This window comes from Venturia canescens, chromosome 3 (genome assembly GCF_019457755.1).
Source record: "Venturia canescens isolate UGA chromosome 3, ASM1945775v1, whole genome shotgun sequence".
Classification (NCBI taxonomy): domain Eukaryota; kingdom Metazoa; phylum Arthropoda; class Insecta; order Hymenoptera; family Ichneumonidae; genus Venturia; species Venturia canescens.
In genome coordinates this window covers 12,114,628-12,122,003 of record NC_057423.1, presented here as the reverse complement: position 1 = coordinate 12,122,003, position 7,376 = coordinate 12,114,628, and the positions used below count along the sequence as shown (strand labels likewise).

Genomic DNA, 7,376 nt, shown 5'->3' with positions numbered 1-7,376 from the left:
GATCGCGACATAAAATGTTCCAGCTCAAAGTAACTGGAACTTTATTAATAATCGTCGAAACCGTGTAGAATAATTTCGAATTCGAAAATTCGGAGTGCGTCATAGATCACTCGTTCGTACCTTCAATTGATGAAGCATGACGCGTTATGGAAAAAATTGACCATGAATTACAGTTTTACTACTCTTACATTCGACTGCTCATCGAAGAATGGGAATTTAGAGGATCAGAGATGATTGAACTATGCTTAAAAGAATTTTTAAGCATTTCCCTATCTTTGACTCCCCAATCGTTAAGACTCTAACGCTGCAGTTTTCAGTCATTTTTTACAAGGATTGTCGCATATTAAAAATCCTTATAACGAAAAATATGAGTGTTCGACGTTAATCTGAAAAGCTGGAGGAAGTTTTTGTTCGAGTTTCTTCTTGTCCATGGGAAAATAGTCGTACTTCTGCACCGCGTGAGAGCTCCATGAAATTTTTTTTTTATTGAAGCGGTGATTGCTCGAGCAACGAAATGGTATGGGCTTTTCAAAACGGTTTCTTTATCGTTACAAAATTTCTTTTTCTCTTGAATAAAAGATGCAAAAAATTTTCGAACCATGTTCAAATTTGTTAATCGTTATATTTACTTGTCTTCGGATTCGTTGTATCCACGATTTTCAAACAATCCAAATGGTGAATAAAAAAAATAATCAGTGTCACAGAATTTTTTATTTATCGAATCTATAGCACGCGAAACATAGCGAATCAAAAAATCTATTGAGTGAGCATCTTTTAGAATGTGCATAGCAATAGTTCGGAAAGCATGTGCATAAAAGAAAAACCAGGATTGCAAAATTAATTGTGTAGCTTTTACGGAAAATCTAGAGAGAAGAAAATGAAAAAACAGGCGAAGGGCATGTCCTCCATTCAATTTGAATTTCGAGAGCAGCGCCAATAGCTTATGACAATATTGACCTTTGAAGGAAGATAATAATGAGACCATTTTGAACGTAATCGGCTGAGAAAATTCCATCGGGAAGGAGCATCTATGAAAGGATATAAAATTTTGTGAAAAATTTTAATTTCAGAAATCCCATGCTGTGTAATCGTATATGATTTAAAGCCCAAAACCTGAGTCCCAGAAGGGTACGACGTCGATAAATCTCACGAGGCAAGACGAGCGATTCAGCTAATCAGTAACACGCTTGATTTATCGGTTAGGAGGTGAACCGGTCCGAAAATCGTGACGAGAATTTTTCGAAAGTAAACGGGCGTGAAATCAGTCAGAAAATGTCGCAGTGTAGTGACGTGAACGTGCAGAAAGATGACAAACGAAAACATGGGGGAGAGAGAGAGAGAGAGAGAGGGAAAAAAGGTGGGCTACTCGAGTACAGAGGAAATGCAGAGCGTGTGAGCATGTGAGCAATAATATATATCTCTGTGGTATGGAGTGTGGCGAGGTTGCAGAGCGGGAGAGTCGCGGCATTGGTTGGGTGAGAGGGTGAGGACGATACAGAAAGGGTAAAAGGGAGAAAGATGGCAAAAGTGAAAGAGCGAGCAAGAGAGAGAGAGAGAGATAGAGAGAAAGAGGCGGGAGGAGAACAAGTGTGTGAAACGTGTACGAGAGGAAAGAGGTCTCCCCACCAGGCGCCCTCTAGCCGCGTCGCTACTCTGCAGTCAGTCAGCGCTGGACCGCCGCCCGCTCAATTTCGAATCGACGTTGAGGATTTTTCATTCCTTTAAAAACACTCGCACACTGCCAAAGAGAATAAAGAAGTAGAACAAGTAGCCGAGCATCCGTAAAAAGGAACATTGAAAAATTCTTTGGAAGCGTCACAAAACCAAGAGGGTAGAGGAACGTTAACGCGATAACGTCAAAATCATGAGTTGAGTTCCTGACGCAGTGCGCATGAGCACAATAAACATCTCATGCTTCGAACGCGAAATTTTGATGGTTGGCAATATTGGTACCCGAGTGGGTAACGGTCCTGAATCGCAAAGCAAAAGCCTCCAGGGGAGGCATCGTTCGACGTTAATGAAGGCACCCAAAGCGCAAGTGGTCGTCTTGCGTCAAGATTCGTACAATTCTTCGTCGCTAGAGTTCGCGGTCGTGCTCTCAACGGGCGGGGATGAGGGAGGGCGGGAAATTCAAATCCGGCGGAGCGGTAACAGCGTTTATACCGCTGAATGAAGCGTGTGTCAAAACGTTGTCTGGCGGGTGTCATATTTAGGAGCCTTTTTCGTCTCTAGCGAGCACACCGCATCTGCGTTCCCTGCGACAATTAACCGCGCGCTCCCTACAATCTCCCCTCTGCCTATACACGCTGCTTCGTGACGCTCAGCGTCCCCCACTCTACACCAAGCATCCCCCGTCAAAAGGTTGCCCGACGCTCGTGAATTCTGGGCTTTTATTCACTTTTTGCACCGCACTGCATCAACGCTCCTTACAATTAACGTTCCCTCCCGTCTCCCTATCTTCTCTGCCCCTTTATTCTCCGGGGTGCCTCGCAGCCTTCGCCTCTCTCCCTCCCCGGCCCTCCCTTCGCCCCCCTCGTCAGCCGCCCCCCTGCCCGACCCAACGCCCCTCTGCCCCGCCCCCTTCTTTTTGCCTGCATCGCGCGCAAACCAGCTTTGCACGCCCACACTTTCTCGTTTCGCGCGGCCTTCCTGTGCTGCAAGCCGAGATCGCGCTCGACCTTCTACCCCGTCCTGTGTCTCTCGCGCGTTTACAACCTCAACCGTTCGCGCGATAACGGCCACCCGAATCCTCCGAATCTCAACCCTTTCGGGCTCCCACGGAAAATCTCTTACCCCTCTCTCCGCTTCGCCCGGAAGCTTATCTCAGCCTGCCTCGTTTTTCCGGCTCCAAGACGGCCAACATTTATTTTGACGCTTCTCATCCTTCATCCATGACGCCGCTTGCTCGCCTCTCGAAGAAATGTTTGTTTTGAGGTTATGTGACGCTACCAAAACTTCATTGGCGGCACGGGAATTTGCTACGCGGTACTCGCGCCCAGTGACTCTCCTTTGGAAAACAACTTTTTCGCGGTGGCATGACGACTGACAGTTTCGAATAAATACGAACTTCGACTCCAATGGCCGAATGATTTATGTGAAGCGTGTTCTTGTGGATAGCAAAACTTGTTTATCATTTTTTAACCGTGTGCTGCTCCGAGTGAAAGGAATTTTCTTGGTTCGTGGTGCATTCGCTCGATGAAGAATAATTGCTGTGCAATTTTATTGATATTGTGATTGGATTATTATGATACTCATTCTGTGATGATTCTCAATGTGGAATAAGAAGAGGCCAATCGAATGATTACGGATTATTGAGTCGGCTGTGTCGTGATTAATACGTGCTTGTGCCAATTTCTTTGTGAACTAGAATTCCTCTCAGGAAAATTGTCAACACGTTCTCTTCCCTCGTCGCTCAATCCTTCAATTCTGTACGGAAATTTCAACAAATTTGTTTTTTTATCAACAGAAATTGCGATTTTTTAATAAATCAGTGAATTCCGAATAATATTTGGACGCATTTCGAGGAAGGATTTTATATCTGGAAGTTTAAAAAAACGAAAGCATCGGATCCAACGAGCAATTCGTTGCTTAGTTGAGCCTCGCATTTTCAATCGAACTATAAAGAAAAATGATTTAACAATCAACGCTCGTCAACCGCCACTTTGTCAGTAAATATTTCGGGCCATCAACGCGAGTGATTTACGATCAATTAATTTGTGTTTGGAAACATAAACGTAGAGATAATCGTGCTGGTTGAAAATATTCATCCGCGTGTTTTTCGTGCATTTACGAATCGTGAGTTTTCCTATCTGTTTGAGTGAATCGTAAATTGAAAGAAAAAAATCGTTCGACCATCGTCGTCCCGACGAAGTGAAATTTTTCGGATCTCCACGATATATTTTGGGCCCTCAACCCATGAAATGTAAGTTCGCTCTTCACTTTATTGTACTCATTTCGTAATTCCTCTCAGATGTTTATAAATAAACTGCAATTTCGAAAGAGTTTTAACGGTTATTGTTCCTTAATTATTGAAATCATTCGTGTTTCATTATTATTCGTTTGAGTTTGGGAAAAAATAACAAACTCTTACGAAATTCTTTTGTCCGACGCATGCTGAAGTCTTCCACAACAATTTTTTTTTCATTATAATTCTAAAAACAAAATTAATTCATTAATTTTTCGTTGATGAACGATTGTAAGATTTGTGTGAAAGCTTCTGGCAGACCAGAAATCCCAATCTTGCATTTTTAATTCGGCGTTTGTGGATAGTGACTTAAGGTAGCATAATATTCTACATTTTCATAATAATGTGGACACGTATACGCTTTGCCTCAGGAAAAAAATATAATAATGATCTCATTTGCACATTAATTGGGCAACGAATAGTCACAAGTTTATAAAAATGCTTATAATTCAAGATTAAATGTAATTCTCGTTACGAGGGTAAAGTGTTTGTCAAATCACGTGGGAAAAACATCTGCAATACCGTTTCCGGCTTGGGCTCGGGTGCGTGCAATAAAAAACGAAAGTGTCGGCACGTATTTTGATGTCATGCGAGTGAGTGAAATCTTGATTATACTAAAGCTTGTCACTCATGAATTTTAATGTGCCAGCGATGGCTTTTAATAAACTGACAATGAGTGTATTTCATTCTGTTGGAATGTGAGACAAATTTCTAAGCGTTGCGATCTCTTTCTATATATTTTTTTAACGCTAATTATTACTGCGCTACGATATTAATGCATTTTTAAAAATTGAAAAGTTTCTTCATTGGAAGAGATTCCGAAGATTTTCATGTCAAAAATTCAATGCAACATTATTTCGCAATTTTCTACATCATTATACTAAAGAAATGCAAGCCAATTTCAACTCATGAAAAATCCAAAAACAATAAATGTTCAGAACCTCAACGAAAATCATCCAAAGTTGAATTGAACAAAAAAACACCATTTTTTTACATTTATATTTTCTTCCTCGATCGCGTGCACTGTCCAAAATTATCTATAAGCGTTAATTCCAGAATTTATCAAACACATGCAAAGGATGCCTGTTTTGATCAATTTATTTTTATCTACGAAGCAAAATTTAAATGAAAATAAAACATATAAAAATTAAAACCACATTTCCAGGGTTATATTTTATAGCAGCATGCCATTTTTTTATAAGACCCTGAAAATAATTGATGCAACATTTGTGAAAATCATCAATTTATCAACAAGAACATAGTAAATTGAAAGCTGGTAATAAAAAATCATGAAAACATTGTGAAAAATAGTATTAACTCCGTGCATATCTGCTGGACAGTTTCTGCGTGCAGTTTCTATTTTGATCAAACGTATTATGTATGATAATATTTTTTAAGCTATTGCATTAACGTATGAATTAATAACAAAATAAAAAAAGAGCAAAATAAAAAAATCGTAATTACAATCGTTTCACATCTTCACCGTTTTTAGCATCAATCTAGTAAAGTTTCCCATGAAACTTATCAAAAAATGACTGCAGACTTTTCTAATTGTCCTCCACAGCGAGAGGTTCTCGCTGTAAAAGATTTCTTGAACGCTGTTGCACGTTCACATACAGCAAAACTAGGCGCGACTCATGATTAGCCCTGCTTGGCAATGGCGGGCAGAGCGTACATGGCGTCCGCTATCAAGCAGTCATCCGCTTGCTCGATGCACTCGCAAAAATAATGCAGGAACTTCACGTTCCATAGTTCATTTTTCTCCGACGATATTAAAAGGGAACTGGCAAGTGTTTTTGTAACGAAGTAACTGTGAAGAAATTGGTTGCGCCAGTGGATAAAAGGCTATAGAAATGGGAGATACCTGGCGGTTTTAAGGGCCTGTCCAGATCCACAATTTAATCATGGTCACATAGAGAAGATGAAAAAAAAGGCCTAAGCAACGTCGAAAACGTTTTAACAGACACCAGGTATAAAGCGAAAGAGATTGCGTCAGAAGAGTCGCCCTCGTTCGAGGGCTGTGATGAGCGCCATGCTGGCTTTTCCCACGTGGGAGGCCTTGAGGCGTAAACAATCTCGGCTCGTCCTCGACGAGGGGTGCCCAACACTTTCTCTCTCTTGCTCTCCCTCTGACTTCAGACTATTCGACACCCTTGCGCTGCTCGCCACCCTGCACACGCCATTTTGAAGCCAAGTTTCCCCTCCCGGAAAACATTTGGGATCTTCGAAAGCGTTTTCTTCTTTCTATTCTGCGTACATACAGAGACCGGTTTGTCTCTCTGGTGCACGACGATCTATACGCAAACTTACAACTGTACGTAGTAGCAAAGTCGCGGGCACCGCATAAACTACGATAAATCGTATTCCTGGCGGGCGGAGGTTGCGCATAAATCACGTGGTAAAAGTAGTCGGAAGTGTAGTCTGCTGAAAACGATAGCCATCCGAATGTCGAGTACAGTAACAGGTTGGAGTATGTGTAACAAATGCTAACCAAATTTCTTCCAAAAACATGTCCTCGCTATTGTTACTGTACTCTCGATAGGGGGACAGAAAAGAGAGGAATATCGGATCCACCCTTGTACAGAAACATCCAGCATTGGAGTGAAGCTAAAAGTAGTGAAAGTATTTGCGTTAACTTAACCTTTTCGAACGAGAAGATCTCCGGAGTGTTATTTCACCAAATGATAATGTTTATCTGTTGAAAGATCGTGTGATCGTGTGCTTATTTGACAAGTTCGAAAAATCTGGAGCTTCTCCTTTCCAGCGGAATGATACGAATATTCGAATGTATAAAATCACAAATTATCTGATGTTTTGGTAAAACGAAAAGTGATGGTTACTCAATAATTTATTCGATGGACAGCGACCCCAAAATAAAATGTGGATGAATTCGATTAGCATCAACTATTATTCGTGATATATTGACAGCCTGATGGAAGATTAGGCATTGGTCGCAAGACAGGAAATATCTTCCACTCGCTTGATACAATCCTGTCGTTGAACGTAACGAAATCACCACTCTGACTGAAAAAAGAAAATACATCGAGGATTATTTAAGAATGTAGGTTACACTCCACGAATATATTGCTTCGAAACTCTTCTCCTCAGATTCATCTGACGTTAAATGACATTTTTTATTTCTATCGTAATCTCATTGGTGAAACAATCTTTTTGATAGGTCGAAATAATAGTGAAAAAATATTTAAAGGTAATAAGAGTTTTTTGTTTCGGAAAAAAATCATTCTTTCGCGGAGTTATCGAAGAAAAATTCGATAATTCCTCGTTTAATTGGACAGCTTGTGATTGAGGAGTAGATTAAGCACGCGGTAAAAAAGGCAGTTCAACTTCGTCCAAAGGAATTCAAATAAAATAGAATATCAAGCACATTACGATCGGTTGGGCACAAGTATCG

General features: G+C 40.8%; 1 protein-coding gene across 1 annotated transcript in view; it reads left to right on the top strand.

The window, feature by feature from the left end:
- The first annotated feature begins 3,710 nt into the window (after window positions 1–3,710).
- The window catches only part of tio (tiptop), a 164,344-nt gene continuing 160,678 nt past the window's right edge, over window positions 3,711–7,376 (top strand). Inside the window, exon 1 of the mRNA XM_043414166.1 lies at window positions 3,711–3,922. The gene's annotated coding sequence lies outside the window, so the exon portion shown is untranslated. The remainder of the gene's footprint in view (window positions 3,923–7,376) is intronic.